Genomic DNA, 21,968 nt, shown 5'->3' with positions numbered 1-21,968 from the left:
GGAAGATAGCATGAGAAAAAGAATGTATATATATATATATATATGTGTGTGTGTGTGTGTCTGATTGCGTCTCTGTGCTGTACAGCAGAAATTGGCACAACACTATAAATCAACTATACTTTAAACATTGTTTTTAAAAAAATACTTTCACACACACACATATACACAAACACACAAAGAAGGGTACAGAAAAGAAAATAAAAAGCAGAAAACACAACCACTCATGACTCCTGAATTTCCTAATGTAAACACCAATTTTTTTTTTTTTTGGCTTGTTTCAAGTTTCTTTTTTCCGAGTTCATTTTCACATCAATGCATGGTATCTGAAATTCTCATTCAATAGACTCTCCTCTCATGATTGCGATTTCGCCTCTCTTACAGATCCTCAGAGGTTAGTCCTTACTTCTCAGAATCACAGCTGTTGGTTTTGAGCACATACAGCCATCCTTTTAGTACAGTCACAGAGTCTGCGTTTTTTACCCATCGAAGGTGTGTGGCAACCCTGCCTCCAGCCGGTCTCTTGGCACCCTTTGCCCACTTCCCATCTCTGTGTCACATTGGGTAATTCTCTCAATATTTCACAAGTTTTCACCACTATTATATTTGTTATGGTGACCTGTGATCAGTGATCTTGGACCTTAGGATTGTAATTGTTTTGGTTTTTTTTTAAGTGATAAAGTATTTTTAAAATAAGCTATGTGCATGGGTTGTTTTAGCTGTAATCCTATTGCGTATTTAACAGGCAACAACAGAGAGTGCACATAACTTTTATGTGCCCTGGGAAACCAGAACAGCCAAGTGACTTGCCGTATTGCAGTGTTCCTTTACCACCAACCGTCTGGAGTTGAACCTGTGGTATCTCTGAAGTCTGCCTGTTAAAATCAAGTTAGTCCTTTGAGCCACCCTAACCTGGAAGGGGACCTAGGGTGACAAAGGAGTGACATTTGGAGGCGGAAGCATGATTGGCCTCAGCCTGAGGGTACCAGCACCTCTTTTTCATCTCTTCACCTTGGACACACACATCTCAGAAACACCTGTGTCTCTGGCGGGTCGGACCCTTAATAGGCAAACTTGAATCTTTGTCATCACACCGTTGGAATCAGGTTGGATCTCGAATACATCTTTGTTATTCATTCTTAGTCTTTATCATATTTCTCCAAAGGCACCCCCTCCCTGCCTCTTCCCTCTCCCATCAATGCATCAATTATTTTTCATCTGTTTACGCATCTTATTCTTGTGTCTTCCTTCCTTCCTCCTTTCTTTTTCCTTTCTTTCTCCTTCCTTCCTTCTTTCTTTCCTTCTTTCTTTCCTTTCTTTCTTTTTGCCTTCCCTTCCCTTCCCTTCCTTCTTAGGGCCACCCCTACAGCATATGGAAGTTCCCAGACTAGGGGTTCAATCCAAGCTACAGCTCATGGCAATGCCAGATCCTTGACTCACTGAGAGGGACCAGGGATCAAACCTGCATCCTCATGGATACTAGTTAGATTCATTTCTGCTGCACCACCACATGAACGCCCCTCTTCCTATTCTGAAAGCACCACTGTGTTTTTGATGAATTCCATCTAAGTATTTCCCCTAACCAAGGCACTGGATAGGTATTTTGAAGGACACCACAGCAGGAGTTCTGGTTGTGGTCAGTGGGTTGAGAATCCGACTAGTGTCCCTGAGGAGGCGGGTTTGATTCCCGTCCTTGTTCAGTGGGTGAAGGATTGGGTGTTGCCGCAAGCTGCGCCATAGGTCACAGGTGCAGCTCACATCTGGTGGTGTTGGGGCTGTGGCATAGGCGGGCAGCTGCAGCTCTGATTTGATCCCTCGCCTGGGAATGTTCATGTGCCACAGGTAAGGCTGTAAAAAGAAAGATACCATGGCAAGCAAAAGGTAGCCCCAGCAATTAAGGAGTTCAAACATTGAAGATAGAAGATTGCTTTCTAAATAAATGGTGAGATGATGTCTATTATCTCAGCGTGGCTTAACCCAATCGGCATGCACGTTGTCACTATTTATCATTCAGTAAAGCTGAGGATTTGATTCCCAATAATGAGAAGACTGTCCGTGCGAGTTCTATTATGTGTCTAATTGACCCTGGGCTGATTAGTATTGCTTCAAATTAGTGACATATAATATTCATGACTGGGGCCTAACGGATGGAGAAGGTCAGTCTAAATTAGTGAAAACTGTCAATTTCCAGAATGCCCCTTTACACATTAAGTGCTTGCAAAAATACGTCCATCGCACTGACATAATGAACAGAACAGGCTCATTTGCATTAAATTAATTATGGTCAGATATAGAGCCTTTCTCTCCTTTTTTTTTTTCCCCCCTTCTTTTTCTCACCTGACCTAGGGTAATGGAGCTGTCTAGTGATTCTCAGGTGCTTTGGATAAATATCGGGACTTTCTGGACCCATTGAGTCACAAGTGAAGATTGGCTCTGCCATCAGTACAAATACTTATAAGCCCCCAAGGCACATTTTGATGAAATCAAGAAAGGTTCTAATTTCTGTCTTCAGACATAAGCCTTTGCACAAATGATGCACATCAAGAGAGAATGATATTCTGCTGGAGATGGGATTAGGCAAGCGTTAGGCTGATTCAGGTAAGGTCTCTCCATGAGGTGTGTGTTTGTGTGTGTCACTGTGTGAAACCCAGCAGGGCCCTCTGGGGCTCCTGGACACACAAGCCTTTCTGTGGTCCCTATGTCTTGTTTTGAGGGAATGAGCTTCAGGCTCCAGGACCTTCCCTGGGCCTTAGAGGGCAGGTGCCAACCGGTGCTGATCAGGGAAGGGAGGGCATGCAGAGACCCGGGAGGAGCCATCCAGACACAATTGTGCAGCCTGGGGGTAGGTCCTGGTTCCTCCTCAAGGGATACACATAGCAATATCTTTGAGCTCTTCTGCAGGACGAAAATCCCCAACAAATGGAAGCCAGGGAGGAGGACCACCAGAATCAGTCCTGGGGCCCCCAAATACCAGCTCTGAAGAAGAATGAAGCTTAATATGATCCTTATCTGTGGCTGTCTTCTACTCCCAAACTACAAAAGACTTCCTAATGTCTCCCAAGAGAGGGTACAGTCTTTAGGGCCTCAGCCTGCTGTGGTCTCCTTTGCCTGGCAAAACAGTGAAGCTATTTTTTTTCTCCTTCACGTTTCTATCTGGCGCCAGTGGACAGAGGCTGAGTTTCGGCTGTGTGTGTGTGTGTGTGTGTGTGTGTGTGTTGCGTGGGGTGCACATAAGACTAATAGGCTTATAGACCAGGAACGTCATTCTTGAGTTACGGAGCGCAAAGCTGGCCAGGCTCCCAAAAGCAGGCATGCTGGCTCTGAGTGTTCATCTTTTACGGCTGCTCTGACACATTGCCACAGGCTTGGTGGCTTGAAACTTCGTTTGCTTGCACATCTGTAGGTTGCAGATGCAGCCTGTGTCTCTGGGCTCACATAAAGGTGTGGACAGAGCTCTAGGGGACTGTGTGTAGCTGTGCCCTTTCCAGCATGAGCGGCTGCCGACATTGCTTGACTAGTGATCATTTCCTTTGCTTTCAAAGCCAGCGGCCACAGCTGCAGCCAGCATGGGACACCACACTGACCACTTCTGCCTCCTTCCACATAAAGATCTTTACGATGCCTGAGTCCACGTGGACACTCCAGGAGAATCTCCCAGTGTTAAGGTCCCTGGATCAGCAACTTAAATTCCATGTGTAAGCTTCATTTCCCCTTTTCCTGTAAAGTAACGTGTTCACAGGTGCTGAAATTAGGACGTGAGCATCTTTGAAAAGGAGGTGTTATGCTCTTCACCACATCGTGCACCTGCTCACCTTGTCGCCACCCATCACCAGAGAAAAATGGTCTCTAATCCATCTTATGATCAGTAAGGAACCTCTCACAGAGATTCCAAGATGACATTTGGAGTATATCCTTCATGGATAGGTCTAGATTTCTGATTCCAGATGTAAAACACTAACTTTCTGCATTAGAGAGCAAGTCAAGTTAATTTTCATATACAAATCCATCGTGTCAGCTTATAATGAGGCATTTTAAACCAAATTATCAAAAAACATACTGTAGGAGTTCCCGTCATGGTGCAGTGGTTAACAAATCTGACTAGGAACCATGAGGTGGCGGGTTCCATCCCTGGCCTTGCTCAGTGGGTTAAGGATCCGGCGTTGCCGGGAGCTGTGGTGTAGGTCGCAGACGCGGCTCGAATCCCGCGTTGCTGTGGCTCTGGCGTAGGCTGGTGGCTACAGCTCCGATTCAACCCCTAGTCTGGGAACCTCCATGTGCCATGAGAGTGACCCTAGAAAAGGCAAAAAAAAAAAAAAAACCCAAAAACAGTACTGCGCTGTGTGGTCCACGCAATGTCTATCATGAAGTACGCTGATTTTTTTTGCTTCCATTTGATTTAGCAAATAAATTAAAAGGGTCCAAAATACAGGCCTAAAAAAAAATCTCAGGGTATGAATAACTCAAAGACAAGCTTAGTCGAATATCCTTATTTTAAGATGTGAAGTTGACACACTGAAAATTCCAAATACAGTTAGTGACCGATAGAGGTAGGACCTCATTCTTCCAAATTTGAGTTTTAGTACCAGAGAAAAACGCTTATCTTTCATCTCTGGTAGAAGCCCTCCAGGGTTTTTCATTGAGAACAATGAATGTTTTTCAATTTAGAATAATTAGAATTATTTGCATTTACAATAACAACTCTGTAAATTTTTTAAACAGGGAGTTACAAAGGGCTCATCAGGTTAAGAAGCCAACTAGTATCCATGAAGATGAAGGTTTGATCCCTGGCCTTGCTCAGTTGGTTAAGGATCCGGCGTTGCCGCAAGCCGCGGTAGGGATCGCAGGTGTGGCTCAGATCAGGGGTTGCTATGGCTGTGGTGTAGACCTGCAGCTGCAGCTCCAGTTCCACTCCTAGCCTGGGAACCTCCATGTGCCATGGGCGCAGCCCTAAAAAGACAAAAAAAAAAAAAAAAAGAAGAAAAAAAAGAGAATAAATAAATATTTTAAATGGAAGCCATCAGCTGATGGGCTGTGGTCCATGTTCAAATTTCAGCTCGTGCTCCATAGATTTTATTTACCACCTAGCACAATCGAAGGTGAGGCTGTCTCGATACCACTGCATGATAGATGCCACTTGGTTAGGAAGATCTTAAAAGACACTTTTGGAATCCACCTGCTTATGTTCCCCAGATAATGCTTTGTGTGCTCTTAGACATACGATGTGATTAATTGCATGGAAACATGAAAAAAAAAAAGATTTCCATCTCCATGGAAACCGTGGTGTGTTCTATTATGATCCCTGTGAAGATTAAACTTTGAGAAACTGAGAAAAGGGTGAGTGATTTTAAATATCTCTTGTTACGGAAACTCCTGGAAGAGATTCTGCAACCATGGAACTGCGTGGAGAGTTGCAGTAAACACACACTGTGTTGAGATCAGCAAACATGATGTGCCTTTTACACTCAAAAGGCAAAGATTTCAGTTTGTGCCAGGAGTGTCTCCTGTCTGATGAGGGCTGCATTCAAGCCATGTTGAGATGTAGGTGCAGAATCATCACACATGACACACCGTGTGTGTTTCTTATATCATCTTTCCCCAAACCGTAATGCTGTCTCACTATACAGATGAGAAAACTGAGGGAATTATTCCATGCCATGTCCAAGGTCACACAGCTCACCCATGACTCAGCAGTGTTCTCAGGCAGTGCTTCAAGATCTTTTTCGACTTCTGGCTGAGTTTCATTGGCTCCTGTTTCTCTTTGTTTGTTTCATTTGTTTGTTTAAAAATTATTGGAGTATAGTTGACTTACACAGTTGTGTTAGTTTCAGGTATACAGCAAAGTGATTCAGTTATACATCTACATATAGCCATTCTTAGATTCTTTTCCCATACAGATTATTAGAGAATTTTGAATAGAGTTCCTTGTGCTATACAGTAGGTCCTTGTTAATTACCTTCTCTTTCTCTCCCTCTCTCTCTCCATATATAAAATATATATATTAAATTATATGTATATATTATACTGTGTATATTCAATCCCAAACTCCTAATTTCTTGCTCCCACCCTTTCCCTTTGGTAACCATAACTTTGATTTTGAAATCTGTGAGAGTGCTTCTGCTTTGTAAAGAACTCCCATTGGATTATTTTTTATTAGATTCCACATATGAGTGATATCATAGGGTATTTGTCTCTGGCTCCATTTAGTGTGGTCATCTCTAGGTCCATCCATGTTGCTGCAAAGGCATGATTTCATTCTTGTTTATGGCTGAGTCGTATTCCATTGTACATATGTACCACATCTTCTTTATCCATTCCTCTGTCAGTGGGCATCAGGGTTGTTTCCCTGTCTTGGATATTGTAAACAATGTTATAATCAACATTGGGGTACAGGTACATTTTCCAATTATCGTTTTCTCCAGATATATTCCCAGGAGTGGGAATGTTGGATCATGGGGTCGTGCTATATTTAGTTTTTTAGGGAAACTTCATACTGTTCTCCATAGTAGTTGTACCCTTGCTCCTACTTTTCCTCATGTTTCATGCTCTACAGAGCAGGCACAGAAGCATTTGGTTTTCACAACATGCTCAGTACTGTCTTATCCTTTGATGATAGAAGCTTTGTCAGAAGGTCTCTTTGTGGTGCACGACCTCCCCCCATTTCACCATCACCTGGCCTCACGGACCTTCTAAAAGCCCATGAAAGCTACCTCTCCTCTCAAGCCAGATGATGTCATGACAGCATCTAAAATCACGTCCTTGAAGAAGAGTGGCCATTCGGAAGGTATAAAGTTTCAGTTACGTGAGATGAAGACATTCCGGGGGTCTGCTGTGCAACATGGAACCTGCAGATGACAGTGTCTTAGGAGACAGCCTGTGGTTTTGATGGATACAACCACTGGGGACGTGCACACTGATCTATGGCGGGCACATCATAGACACTCAATGACCGAGAACTGTGAGATGAAGACCCACGGGAGGGGGAGAAGGGGTAGCAGTCAACAGCTGAACTCTTCCATCTCAGCGCCTAAGTTGAGCAAGGGAGGTCAAAATGGGTCTTGGACTTGGGAAGAAAATATCACCATGGTCCTTGCACTGCCGATGGATGCTCTATGGGTGCAAGAACGGTTTTCCTTGTGGATTGCTGGTTTGGCTTGGTTTTGCCTTTTAGTACTTCATTCTCAGCCCTCAGCACATGAGCGCTGTCCTCAAATGAAGGAGTTTCTCCCCAATACTTTTTATTTATTTATTTATTTATTTTATTTATTTATTTTTTTAGAGCTGTACCTGCAGCACGTGGAGGTTCCCAGGCTAGGGGTCCAATCGGAGCTATAGCTGCCAGCCTACACCACAGCCACAGCAACCCAGGATCGGAACTGCGTCTGTGACCTAGACCACAGCTCACTGCAATGCCAGATCTTGGACCCACTGAGTGAGGCCAGGGGTCGAACCGGCAACCTCATCGTTCCTAGTCTGATTCGTTTCCGCTGCGCCATGACGGGAACTCCCCTAATACTTTTTAAAAAATCTGTAGCCCAAAGGCAATGCTTCATCAATGCTTTGTACATAGATGGGTGAATGGATGGATGCAGGTTAGCTGGACACCTGATGGAAACATGAAGGAATGAATGAGAATGAAAATAACAATAGGTATGTCAGAGAGAGAGGGCTTTGAAGATGAAGGAAAGACGTACATTCTCCTAACTGTTGAGGTCAGGACACACACAAGAAAAGGAGATTGGATAATAAAAGATGGAGGAGACATTTCCAGTGGTACAGACGTGAGTCATGCAAATACCTTTAATACACAACATCACAAAACATCCCACCTTTGACTCCAACAGTGAGTACCTAATACAGTTGCTCTGTCCCCAGTTGTAGAACACTCAGACAACCTATATTTTTCTGATCTTCTGCACTGCTTCAGATTGCTTCTGTGCAAGAAAATATTCTTTCAAGGATAAACAAGCAACGAGTTGCTTTAACTATTTTCCAGCTTGAGAAATCCTACACATTAATTCAGACAGACTACACAAATGATAGACCTATACCTCTCCAATGGAGCGAATGGCGCCATGATAGAGGCTTTTGAATGATTTGAGAATTTTTTTTCATTCCATGATTTCTATTATATTCTGTTCTCCAGTAAACAGAATGCTAGATTTGTGCAGCATACATTTGCTTTCCTGATATTGGAAGCCTCTGAGGCTTGCCCATTGGCTTAAATTTATAGAAAAATCATGACTAAACCGTGGCATTCAGCTTCTTGTATTAATGCGTCAGTAGAAAGCATTAAAAAAGAAAACATGGAGTTCCCATTGTGGCTCAGGGGTAACGAGCCCAACTAGTATCCATGAGGATGCGGGTTCAATCCCTGGTCTCGCTCATTGGGTTAAGGATCCAGCGTTGCCATGAGCTGTGGTATAGTTCGCAGATGTGGCTCGAATCCCACATTGCTGTGGCTGTGGTGTAGAAGAAAGAAAGGAAGGAAGGAAGAAAGAAAGAAAGAAAGAAAAAGAAAGAAATAAAAGTAAAATACTCTTGATGCTGCGCTTACCTGCTTATAGAGTGAGACTGTTCTTTGGAAAACAAAGGGAAAATGGTTTAAAAATCCAGGTTCTCCTGGCAAGGGTCTCCTCTTGGGTCCATTAAGAAGGCAGGTAAGGAGTTCCCTGGTGGCTTAGTGGGTTAAGGATCAGACATGTTCATTCTTTGGCTCTGATTGCTGCTGTGGTATAGGTTCGATCCCTAGCCCGGGATCTTCTACATGCTATGGGCATAGCCAAAAAAAAAAAAAAAAAAAAAAAAGAAAAAGAAAAGGTTTAAAAACAGAGAGAAGTGATTCAGGTGTTCTGTGCAGTCCTTCAGGCACCTGTTTTGATTCTTATGAACGAAGAGACGAGTTGACAGTCCTTAACTTGCTTTCATAGCCCTTGTGAACAGAAAAGCATTCTTCTTGTCAAGTATTTCCTACGGTTTAGTGGTTTCCTCTTTCTCTCCACCTTATCTACCACCCCTGCCCACCCCCCACAGCCCACACTAGCCCACCAGCAAGTAGGCTGGATAAGCCATCTGGACAGCTTTTATCATCACCAATAATTTCTGAATGACAGACTGTTATTTCCCAGAGAAGGGTTTTTGTTGAGACTCAGTCTTGTGGATTTTCAGAACGAAATGTTTCCATTTGATAATTTCAAGCTTGGCCAGCTCTCAGCATCATTCCGTCAGGTAAATACGAGCCGGAGGAAGGAAGGCTGGTGAACTCATTATAGGTAAAGGGACATTAAAAGGATTTTCTCTTGCGGAGTTTATCCAGCTGGATTTATGGTTGATCCCGTAATTGCTTTAATAGGGGTACCTAATTCAGAGCTGCTCTTCAAGCATCCCTCTCCCTTTGATACTCCTGAGAGACTCCAGGACTTACAGATCTTTTGAGTTATAATCACAAGAATCAACGTGCAGCGGGTACCCCAGAGACTGTGGTGGTCGTGAATTAACAAGCCAAGTGCCGGTGTTGCGGTGACGACTTGGAGGGTGGGTTCTTAGGTTACATGACACAGAAGATCAGTTTGAAGCATCCGTTTTGTTCTTTCTTTCTTTCTTTCTTTTCTTTTTTTTTTTTTTTGAAAATAAAGCATCAAGAACAAGTAACCACCTGGATAAGGGAAGGCTCTGGGACCCATTCAGGATGTTATTGATGTTTTTGGAGATGACGTCCAAGAGGAAGAGTTGGCATTGCATGGAGGTAAGGCAGATCCCTGCAGACCATTTGCAGAGCTGCTTCAAAGACAGTCTGACTGCCTAACACACCAGCACACACAGAGTGTTCTCAGGGTGCCTCTTCCAGACTGTTAGTGGGTATTTGTTATGGTTGGGCGTATTCAATGCCCTGTCTCCCAAGTCCTATGTTCAGATCCTGATCAGCACCTCATATTATGACTGCATTTGGAAATGGGCTCTTTAAAGAGGTCCCTAGGGTAAAATGAGGTTATCAGGGTAAGCCCTGATCCCACAGGACAGGTGTCTTTAGAAGAAGAAGAGATCAGGACACAGACACAAACAGAGGGATTACCCTGTGAGGACACGGGGAGCCAGATGGACGTCTCCACGCCCAGGAGAGAGGCCTTGGGAGGGTCCAGCCCTGCCCACACCTGGATCGCAGATTCCAGCCTCCAGGACCCGTGAGACAAAAAACGTCTGGGGTTTAAGCCGCCCTGTCTGTGGTCCTTTGTTATAGCAACCTTTGTAAACTAACACAAAAAGTAGTCCCCCTTGCTAAAAAAGGTTGAGAAGACAGACTAAATTACAGTTCAACACGTGTGTTTGCTTTTTTTTTTTTTGATTGAAGTTTAGTTGATTTACAAAGTTGTATTAGTTTTCTGCTGCACAGCAAAGTGATTCCATTACATACTATGTATATTACATATGTATATTTATTTATATATTATTTTCTATATTCTTTATGATTTTTTTTCTGTTATAGTTGGTTTACAGTGTTCTGTCAGTTTTCTACTGTACAGCAAAGTGACCCAGTCACACATATACACACATTCTTTTTCTCACATTATCCTCTATCATTCTCCATCACAAGTGACTGGTGTCCTATACAGCAGTATCTCATTGCTTATCCATTCCAAAGGCGATAGTTTGCATCCATTAACCCCAAATCCCCATCCACCCCACTTCCTCCTCCTCCCCCTTGGCAACCACAAGTCTCTTCTCCAAGTCCATGATTTTCTTTTCTGTGGAAAGCTTCATTTGTGCTGTATATTAGATTCCAGGTATAAGTGAAATCATATGGTATTTGTCTTTCTCTTTCTGACGTACTTCACTTAGTAGGGAAGTCTCTAGTTCCATCCATGTTGCTGCAAATGGTGTTGTTTTGGGTTTTTTTTGGCTGAGTAATATTCCATTGTGTATATATATCACATCTTCCTAATCCATTCATCTGTCAGTGGACATTTAGGTTGTTGCCATGTCTTGGCTATTGTGACTAGTGCTGCAGTGAACATGTGCGTGCATGTATCCTTTTCAAGGAAAGTTTTGTCTGGATATATGCCCAAGAGTGGGACTGCTGGATCATATGGTAGTTCTTTATTTAGTTTTCTGAGGTACCTCCATACTGTTTTCCACAGTGGTTGTACCAGTTTACACTCCCACCAACAGTGCAGGAGGGTTCCCTTTTCTCCACCCTCTCTCCAGCATTTGCTATTTTCTGACGTATTAATTAATGATGGCCATTCTGACATTTTCCATATTCTTTTCCATTCTAGGTTATTATAAGATATTGAATAGGATTCTCTGTGCTCTACAGGAATTCCTCATTGATTATCTGTTTTTATTTATAGTTGTGTGTATCTGTAAATTCCAAACTCCTAACTTATCCCCCCCACATATTTCCCCTTTGGCAACCATAAGTTTCTTTTAAAAATCTGTCTGTTTCTGTTTGTAAATAAGTTCATTTGTATCATTTTAGATTCCACAAATAGGTGCTATCATAGGATATTTTTCTTAACTTCATGTAGTGTGATAATCTCTAGGTCCATCCATGCTGCTGGAAATGGCATAATTTCTTTCTTTTTGATGGCTGAGTAATATTCCATCATATATATGTACCGCACCTTCTTTATCCATTCCTCTGCTGATGGGCATTTAGGTTGCCTCCACGTCTTGGGTATTGTAAGTAGTGCTGCAATGAGAACATTCGAATGCATGGATCTTTTCCAATTAGAATTTTCATCTTTTCTGGAGGTGCCCCCAAGGAGTGGGATTTCTAGATCATATGGTGGTTCTATTTTCAGTTCTTTGAAGAACCTCCATACTGTTTTCCGTCGTGGTCGTATCAGTTGACATTCCCACCAACACTGTGGGAAAGCACCCTTTTCTCCACACCCTCTCCAGGATTTGTTATTTGCAGGCTTATTAATGAGGGCCGTTCTGACCAACGTGAGGTGGTACCTGATTAGAGTTGTGATTTGCATTTCTCTAATCATTACTGATGCTGAGCATGTGCTTTGGGGCCATCTGTATGTCTCCTTTGAGAAACATCTATTTGGATCATCTGCCCATTTTTTTGAATGGGTTTTTTTGGGGGGTTTTTTTGGTTTGTTTGTTTTTTTGATATTGAGCTCCATGAGCAACACATGCTTTTCATACTAGCATTTTGCACAGTATTGTGTCTTGTGAATCCGGTTATCATGCATAATGGTTTGCAGACTTCTTTGGCCATAGATCATTCTACCACAGAGAATTCTGAGAAAATTTGTTCTAATAAATCTCTTTTGGGAAACATCATCATACAGAAAGGTTCTCTAAACGCAATGCCCGTTTCCCGCACATGCCCTCTGTTTGCATATCAACTTTTCCCCGTATCCCATTTCATTTGTTTGTTTGTTTAGGGCCACACCCACAGCACATGGAAGTTCCCAGGCTAGGGGTCCAATCAGAACTGCAGCTGCCAGCCTACACCACAGCCACAGCAACACGGGATCTAAGCCACATCTGTGACCTTCACAGCTCAACGCACTGAGCAAGGCCAGGGATCGAACCCGCATCCTTAGGGATACTAGACAGATTCATTAACCACTGAGCCATGCAGGGAACTCCCCCATTTCATATTTTCTTTTTTAGTTCAGTGATCCAGCAGGATGAGTGCTCTGAAAGGCGAAATCAGACCTCGTGCTTTCATTCACAAGACACGTTTTCCAACATAAATGAAGACAGTTGCCTGCAGGTTTAAAAGAGTAAATGTAACCTCTCATACAGTTCTAGTGATTCGACGTTGACCACACCTTCCTAAAGATTCCTGGATCCAAAGCATTTGATGAAAGGAGGTAGAAAAAAAAATTTTTTTTAACAGAGAAAGAGATGAAGAAATAAGTGAGGGAATTTTAGGCAGCTTTTTGAGGCATTTGCGAGCTTTGGGGTCGATTCCTGCTATGCAGAATCCTGTCTAGGAAAGCTGGATAACCCATCTGAATCCCAGTTTCTTCATCCTCTCAGTGAGAGAAGATAGAAGACCCAGCTTTGCCTCTCAGGATTGAAGACAGAATTAAATGAGCTGATGAGACTAGGGAGCCTGGTCTGGTAAATCCTCCGTGAGCTTAGTGTGATTTCTCCAAACCTAGTTTATCTTAACCCACGAAGGGCTGGTACAGCCGGCTTGCAAGTGCTCTCCTCTGAAACTGCCCTGTGCTTTTCACTGCATATACTCACATTTTTATTAGAAACTGACTCATAAGAACATATTGCCTAGAGCATAGTCATAACTAAGGGAACTGATCAAACCACGCTTCTCGTCTCCACATGAAGGTACGTACCATCAAAACCCCAATTGGGAAAACTCTGGAACCCCCCCACACACACACGTTTACAAAGAAACTTAGAACATCAAAATGAGGTCTTGTTGAACGCCACAGGGAACTCTATTCAATCTCTTGGGATAGGCCATGATGTAAGTTAATCGGAGAAAAAGAATGCGTATGTATTCATTCTTTTGTATATGTTTGTGTGCAAGTATGTCTGGGTCACTATGCAGGACAGCAGAAATTGACACAATACTGTAAATCAACTATGATCTGATTTAAAAAACTACAAAAAAATTTTAAAAAATATCCCATGGAATGTATATATCTCTATCTCTATCTATACACATATAGATATAAAACTAAGTTACTTTGCTGTACAGAGGAAATTGACACAACACTATAAATCAACTATACTCTAATACAGACTATAAAAAGAAACAAAAAACCACAAATGTATCTCAGTGAATGTATATATACACATGACTGGATCACTGTGCTGTACAGCAGAAATTTGCACAACGTTGTAAGTGGAGTCTAGGAAAAAAATTTTAAAGTATCTCAAAAAATAGTGGTGTCCAGAAATTCCTCATAGAGACCAGCCAACTTGATTAAATATGTCTCTGGAATATCCGTCAGGACCCAGTGGTTAACCAACCCGACTTGTATCCATGAGGACGTGGGTTCGATCCCTGGCCTCGCTCAGTGGGTTAAGGATCCAGTGAGCTGTGGTGGAGGTGGCAGACGCGGCTCGGATCCCTCATTGCTGTGGCTGTGGTGTAGGCCAGCAGCTACAGCTCCGATTCGACCCTTAGTCTGGGAACTTCCATATGCCACGTGGGTAGAGCCCTAAAAAGACCAAAAAAAAAAAAAAAGTGTCTTACTGGAAGTAACCTATATATCACAGAAAACAAAATTTGCTTTGCAACCGCAAGTCTATTCTCCAAGTCCATGATTTGTTTTCTTTGTGCCGTAGATTAGATTCCAGATGTAAGTGGTATCATATGGCATTTGTCTTTAAAAAATAATCATAAAAAAAGAGAAAAAAGCGTATCCTTGGCATGGTAACATGGTTCCCTCATTTTGCTGTATGTCCAAGTCAGTATTTCAAATATAGTTAGATGTTTTGTTTCATTCTACGGTTTGCTTGGACAAGCGTTTTTGAAGCCTCAACAAGCGTTTCTTGTAGCTTCTCCCCCCACAGCCTGAGTTCATTTTCGTGCTTAATGTCCACATTTTTGTTGAAAAAAAGGCTATTATAGCATGTCTTTTGACAAGCCTCCTTAGAAACCAGTCGGGAAACTTACAAGACACAATGTATCATTCAGGGCAGCATGGGTATACATTACAAATATAAGCTTCTTTGTGCCAGATTTAACATTAAAACCTTTCATGGGGTCAGTCATTTTCCAGAGCAAATGTATGTCCACAATAGCCACAAAAAAGAAAGCAATCATATTCTGGCAGTTCGGCCCCAGCCACCCTTTCACACATCGGTCTAAGATAGAGGTTACAGAACGCCCAGCTCACAGTGTTGAATTAGTCTTCATGGTATTTTGTTTTATTTTTTTCTTCATGTAAGCTTTTCTGTGTGTGTGTGTATAAATAATCCAATTCACATGCAATTGCAAGAAAAATTCGATACTATGTCCCCTTTACCCATTTTTTCCTCATGGCAACTCCCATCTTTTAAAAGGTACTTGAGTTGCATTTAAAATTGTTTAAACTTGTGCGAGTTCTCTGATGGCTCAGCATGTTAAAGATGCAGCATTGTCACTGCTGTGGCTGGTGTTCGGTCCCTGGCCCGGGAACTTCCACGTGCCACGGGTGTGGCCAAAAAAATAAATGAAATGGTTTCAATTTTGACTTTATGATGTAACTTTTTGTTTCCATTCAAAAGTAGATCTGGAAATACAGACCTATAATTTTTTTAAGTTTTTTTTTTTTTAACTCAGTGGATTTTACTTGTTCGATGATCACTCCAATTTTACAACATTTGCATTTGAGACTCTAGGCTCAGGGTCACTCTGTGAGATGTTTCAGAGCAAAGGAAACTTGGTTGTGTGTCTGAGGAGTAAACAGATTAAGACTGTTGAGCATGCAAGCTGGAACTGGCTTCTGGTCCTAATGGATGCAAAGAAAGGCAATGAAATCCAAAGCCTGAGAAAAGAATCACTGCCTCACATCTCACACAATACCTTGAAAGACACACATCGGCGTTCCAGACTAAAAGGGAGCTGGACAGACAGTAAACATGCTAAGGTTGTGCTCCTGGCCAGATAGCAGCAAGGATGAAGGAAATCTTTGAACACTTCTAAAATTTCCTTTTCAGTGTAAGCCCAGACCTGTATGAGTGTGAGATGAGCCCCATAACTATTGAAGAGCACTTGGGAGTTCCCTGGTGGCTTAGCTAGTGAAGGATCAGGCATTGTCTGTGCAGCAGCTCAGGTGGCTGCTGTGGCACAGGTGCGATCCCTGGCCAGGGAACTTCCACATGCCCTGGGCACATCCAGAAAAATAAAAGGAGCAACCAACTTATAAAGAGCCTTTCTGAAGGGAGCATCTCCGAAGTGGCTCAGGATCGCTTTTTCAGTGATGTTGGAGCAACCCATATCTGGTACCTGGAATCTGCAGAGTGCACCTGCTCCTTCTTCTGTCCTAGGAGTCAGCCTATGGAAGCGTCCCTCTTAGCTACTTCAACCTCCTGTGCTGTACACAGAGAGGCGTTTATGGGTGAGATTTTTTTCTCCCTACAATGCACACAGGCAGCTTGCTTCTCCTTTCCGTACTGTTGCGAGTAATTCTTGGTATATGGCTACTGGTGTGGGAAGCTGTTTGCTGTCGTATTCACCCATTAGATGGTAGATCACAAGAAATCCATTCATCTCCATTTTACCATATCCAGTCTCTCTGGTTTCGCTCAGTCTTGGGAGTGGCTTACGGCATCTTCTTTCAGTATGTGATTTGGAAAATGCTGCCTCTTGGAACTGGTTCTCGTTTCTGTTAACAGATCATCTTACTACATGGAAGATTGAATTCAGTTGGGCGTGTTTTTAAAAAGGCGCTAATGTTCTCAAAATAGAAATAGACTTCTGGAGTTCCCGTCGTGGCGCAGTGGTTAACGAATCCGACTAGGAACCATGAGGTTGCGGGTTCGATCCCTGCCCTTGCTCGGTGGGTTAACGATCCGGTGTTGCCGTGAGCTGTGGTGTAGGTTGCAGACGCGGCTCGGATCCCGCGTTTCTGTGGCTCTGGCGCAGGCCGGTGGCTACAGCTCCGATTGGACCCCTAGCCTGGGAACCTCCATATGCCGCAGGAGCGGCCCAAGAAATAGCAACAACAACAACAACAAAAAAAGACAAAAAAAAAAAAAAAAAAAAAAGAAATAGACTTCTAGGAGTTCCCTTTGTGGCTCAGCGATTAACAAACCTGACTAGGATCCATGAAGATGTAGGGTTCAATCCCTGGCCTCGCTCAGTCGGTTAAGGATGCTGTGTTGCTGTGAGCTGTGGTGTAGGTCACAGATGTGGCTCAGATCCTGCGTTGCTGTGGCTGTGGTACAAGGCCGGCAGGTGTAGCTCCAATTTGACCCCTAGCCTGGGTACTTCCACATGCCACAGGTGCAGCTCTTAAAAAAAAAGAAAAAGAAATAGACTTCTACTTAACCTTAAATACAGAAGAAACACATAAACTATAATGTTGTTTTTTCTCCTGACACAGATGTTTATATTTGTAATTGAAAGATTAATCTGTCTTTAGATTACCCAAGAGGCTGACAAGAAGCTTAACTACTTTAAATAAATTTTTAAAAAGCACTCCGGGGTAATTATAAATAGACAGAAGGGGTAATCAGTCTTTCTGAACTTTTGTTAAGTTATGTAGATTCTGGATCTTTAATTAATTAATGGATATTCTATGATAATAATGCTATTTCTTTTGCTCTTCTGAGAATGAAGATATGAGAAGATGCAACCCCAAATCCATGATGACTTACATTTATTTTGTCTATTTTTACAACTCATTTATTCTATTATGTAAGCGGTTTCCTGCTTTTTTTATTTTGAGCCATTCATTTTTTTGTTGGGAGTGGAAAATTGGATTTTAATCTTTTAATTTGCCCTCTCTTCTATATGGATTGAGGAAGCTGACTTTTTTTAATAGTGATTTTTATTTTTTTCCATTAGAGCTAATTTACAGCATTCTCTCAATTTTCTCCTGCACAGCAAGGTGACCCAGTCACACATACATATATACATTCTTTGTTCTCACATGATCATGCTCCATCACAAGTGACCAGACATAGTTCTCAGTGCTGTACAGCAGGATCCCATTGCTTTTCCATTCCAAAGTCTATAGTTTTTCATCTATTAACCCCAAATTCCGTGACGCTGTTTTAACAATAATTTTTTTCTAGGAAAAATGCATGGCTTTCTAGGCTATTTTTCTTAACACTAAGTAGATGTTGAATACTAATAATAGCAAGGCTAGTAATTGTAGGTAAATCCCATTACTGGACTTTGATCAATTGGTGGATTTTGAGAAAAATAAATGATTATACTTTCCAAAAGAACCAATTGTAATATAATTGTTTATGGATTTTTAAGTCAATGCAAATTTTTTTGTCAATTTTTTTTGTGTGTGTGTTTTTAGGGCTGCACCTGCGGCATATGGAGGTTCTCAGACTAGGGGTCTAATTGGGGCGGTAGCCGCCGGCGTACGCCAGAGCCACAGCAATGCAGGATGCGAGCCATGTCTGCAAACTACACCACAGCTCACGGCAACACCCAATCCTTAACCCACTGAGTGAGGCCAGGGATCGAACCCACGTCTTCATGGATACTAGTCAGGTTCGTTACCACTGAGCCACAACAGGAACTCCTATTCCATATATTTTCCAAGTTACTTTACAACTATAGCCTTCACTAACCATGGTGGTCAGTTTATTTCATCTCAGGGTACATGCAATTTCGTAGGACATACTTAATCAGAATTTACTCTGTTCTGCATCAGTTTAAAAATCACGTTGGGGCATCTAATTGTGGGGTGCTCATTCCACAGCGATAGTGTGGTAGGTAAAGTTTTTAGGGTCCAGTTGTGTATTTTCTAGAAACCCTATGTCTTGGCCTTGTCACCAGAACCTTTTCAGTTCCATGTCTTTCACGGCAAGGAAGTAGGTCACTTCCCTAGCTGGTTTGGGGGTCTTTTTCTCCAGAGAAAGGAAAGTCCTTAATTCATTCAGTATTGTGTGAACTGGAACAAGCCCTGCATATCCTACATCGGAGTTCTTGGGGATGGCAGGCTGTTGCCTTTCTGTGTGGTTTTCTGTTGTCACTCACCTCCCTAAGTCCACTCCACATGTGTAATACCTACGAGGAGAATTCTGACAGAGGCTCTGGTGTCTCCTGTTTAAAGCGAGACTTAAGAGACACTCTACGAACAGACTATCAACCTGGACTTTATACCCAGTGAACAAAGAAGAGAGCCCATGTAACTGACCAAGAAGCTTCGTCATGAAAGCCCATTTTCGACTGTCAGCAGCAGGCATATTTTAAACTGGGGGCTCAGCCAGCAAGATCGGGAGCCATCATGCCATGTTCTTTTTCTTCATCCCTTGTGTGTCTCGGATCCCTGCACCTGCGAATGCGACGCTCATGTCTCAGGTGGTGAACACGCACTAAAAGGAAAGGAAATATTTAAGAGAGATGGTTGATGCCTTTGTGTAAGGGGCACTGAGTGTGAACGGAGGCAAGAGTCCACAGGTGTACCTTCCGTGGAGAAGGGCACGGGAGGGAACCAGCATCCTGGTAGAATCTGTATGCACTCTATTTGTTGGTATTTTTATAAACGATCCACCTAGGCATGTCTCTGTCAACAGCTGAAGGGGACAAGCAGTGGCAGTGTGTCTCCTGGGTGGAACTGTTTGCAGGGAGGTTACAAGCCATGCATTTTAACGTGCTGTGAGCAAGGTATGCAGGACTGGTGAGAACACAGCTTAGCTGCTGGGGATTCGTGCATCTTTGTGGCTACTTCTTCCCAGCAGAGTGAGGTTTGGCTGCAAATGTTCATACTTTCAATGGTTTTCCTCCTCCTAAAGCATTATTTATTGATTTATTTATTTTTTATTCTTTTCCATGATGGTTTATCACAGGATATTGAAGTTAGTCTCCTGTGCTCTCCCATAGGAGACTGAATTCCCTTCTCTGTGTAATAGTTTACATCTGCAACCCCCAAACTCCCAGTCCATCCCTCCCCCACCCACCTCCCCGTTGGCAACCCCAAGTCTATTCTCTATCTGAGAGTCTCTTTTTGTTTCAGAGATAAGTTCGTTTGGGTCATATTTTTCTCTTTATTTTTATTTATTTATTTTTTTGGCCGTGCCCATGGCATGTGGAAGTTCCTGGGCCAGGGATCCTTGAACCCCTAGGCCACAAGAGAACTCCATCATATTTTTAGATCCACGTGTAAGTGATATCATATGATATTTGTCTTTCTCTGTCTGACTGACTTCACTTAGTATGTTCATGTCTAGGTCCATCCATGTTGCTGCAAATGGCATTAATTCATTCTTTTTGATGGCTGAGTAATATTCCACTGTGTATATGGACCACATCTTATTCATCCATTGTCTATCAATGGATATTTAGGTTGCTTCCACGTCTTGGCTCTTGTTCTTGGCTAGGGCTGCAGTGAACATGGGGATGCATCTATCTTTTCCCTTTAGAATTTTCATCTTTCTTGGATATATATGATCATCTGTAGGTCCATCCATGTACCAGCAGATGACATGACTGAAAAGCACTTTAAATTGCCTAACCTCAAGCTAAATTTCTAGAATAATAATGTGCATGGGGGTCGTGTAACTCCCCAGTGACCCCTCTGAGGGTGGCTGTTGAAAGCTTGGTTCTGCTTTGAGGCTCTTGAAAGAGTACCACTGAACAAACCATCATGAGCAGAAAGAGAAAATTCACATACCTCCTTCCTGTGGCTCCTCAAGAGAGAGAAGATCTGGAGTGTGTGAGGTAGGAATCTAGGATGCCTGGAGGCTGGGCTGAGCATCAGCTGAAACCATAGTCCCTTAGGAAGCTAAAGAATACTTTCAAATTTCTGGATGAATTAACATCGATTCCCCCAGACCAGTTCTCAGGCTTTCAGCAGCCCCAAGTACCAAAACATAAGACACAGAAAATGAGACACCAGAAGGACCATAGCTGAGTCACACATTCTCTATTCTCTATGAGGACCACAAGATAATGGGTCAAAACTCACATGTCATCTAAGAGGATAACTCTTAGGCAAGAGGGAGCCCAACGCTCTAGAAATAAGGACATGAGTCATCACTAAATGCCTTTGAGTGAAGCAATGAGGGTCAGAACGGAAAATGCAAGTAGCTGGGTTTGGGAGAAAGGGAATCATTTGGGGAGGGGTTGTAAAAGGGATGCAGGCTTTTAAGCAAGTATATCTCAGGATGACAGTGGCTTCCAGCTGTTTGCCTCTGGGAAACAAGGAAAAGTTGATGCAAATGAAGGTGGTTTCCACAGCAGGAGAAATGAATCTGCTTGCCAAGACAAAGAAGCCTTGGTTGGAAAGAGAGTTCTTTTGCATCCCCACTTTGAACTTGACATTTGATGGCTAAATTCACCACTTCTTTCCAAATCCCTCTAAACACGTGAGGTTTGTAAGGTAACTTCCTTCTCGAGGAAGCACCCATAAAAGAAGAAAGCACATATGTAAAAACGTGCGCTGTGTCTGATGGATCCACACCCATATCAAATGCTCAGCTCACTGCGATGTAGCCGCATATGAAGACAGATGCAACACCATCCCTGCCATTGAGCAGGGCAGCAGAACATAAACTTGGGACGAAAGGTACCAACACGAAACCTGATATTTGACAATGGGGTAACATTGTCTTGATGGGTTTTCTTGCGCCCGTTGAATGAAAGACTAGAAGTGTTGCTGAAACTCAGCCTCTGTCTGCCAGTGCTAAACAGAAACACAGAGAGTTTTGGGTGAAGGAGGAAATAAAATAGCTTTTATGGCGTTGCCAGGCAAAGGGGGACACAGCTGGCTAAGACCTTAAAAACTGTGCCTCCCATTGGAAAGAACTAGGGAATTTTATAGTAAAAAGGTGAAAAGCAAGATTTCAGATAAGAATAAGGATTGGGGCAAACATGCGTTCTTCTTTCCTTAGGGGAATCTTAGTCATGGAAGCTGGTTGTCAGGATATCTTGGCCTGATCCTGGTGGGGGTCTCCTGGGTTATCGCCTAGAATTCCAGTCCTGGGGAAAAGGGTATATTGATCAGAGATGAGAACAAACTAGGGAAGTTCCTGAAAAACATCATGTGCTCGTCATCTTCAACCCACAGGCCATTGTGCTCAGGGTGCCTGATCTTGAGCTCACAGGTGATGTGTTTAGGGTACAGTAAAGCCAGGGAGAAGCCCAAGGAAGGGCTCCAAGCTGTTCAGTTTTAAAGTCCTCATGTCTACAAGAAGCATAAGGAATATAACTCTTCTCTTAGGTGTATAAGATGCCTACGTCACGACTGCCCATTGTGGCTCAGTGGTTAGTGAATCTGACTAGGATCCATGAGGACACAGGTTCGATTCTTGGCCTCACTCAGTGGGTTAAGGATCCGGCATTGCCGAGAGCTGGTGGTCACAGGCGCAGC

At 42.8% G+C, this 21,968-nt stretch overlaps 1 long non-coding RNA gene across 1 annotated transcript in view; it reads left to right on the top strand.

Annotated features, from left to right (window-relative positions):
- LOC106506882 overlaps positions 1 to 21,968 on the top strand; it is a 162,895-nt gene that overhangs the window by 100,533 nt on the left and 40,394 nt on the right. Inside the window, exon 2 of the long non-coding RNA XR_002340669.1 lies at positions 9,630 to 9,739. This is a non-coding gene — a long non-coding RNA (uncharacterized LOC106506882). The remainder of the gene's footprint in view (positions 1 to 9,629; positions 9,740 to 21,968) is intronic.

Source organism: Sus scrofa, chromosome X, assembly GCF_000003025.6.
Source record: "Sus scrofa isolate TJ Tabasco breed Duroc chromosome X, Sscrofa11.1, whole genome shotgun sequence".
NCBI classification, from domain to species: domain Eukaryota; kingdom Metazoa; phylum Chordata; class Mammalia; order Artiodactyla; family Suidae; genus Sus; species Sus scrofa.
The sequence above is the reverse complement of the archived record's forward strand: the minus strand, read 5'-3'. Positions and strand labels throughout refer to the sequence as shown.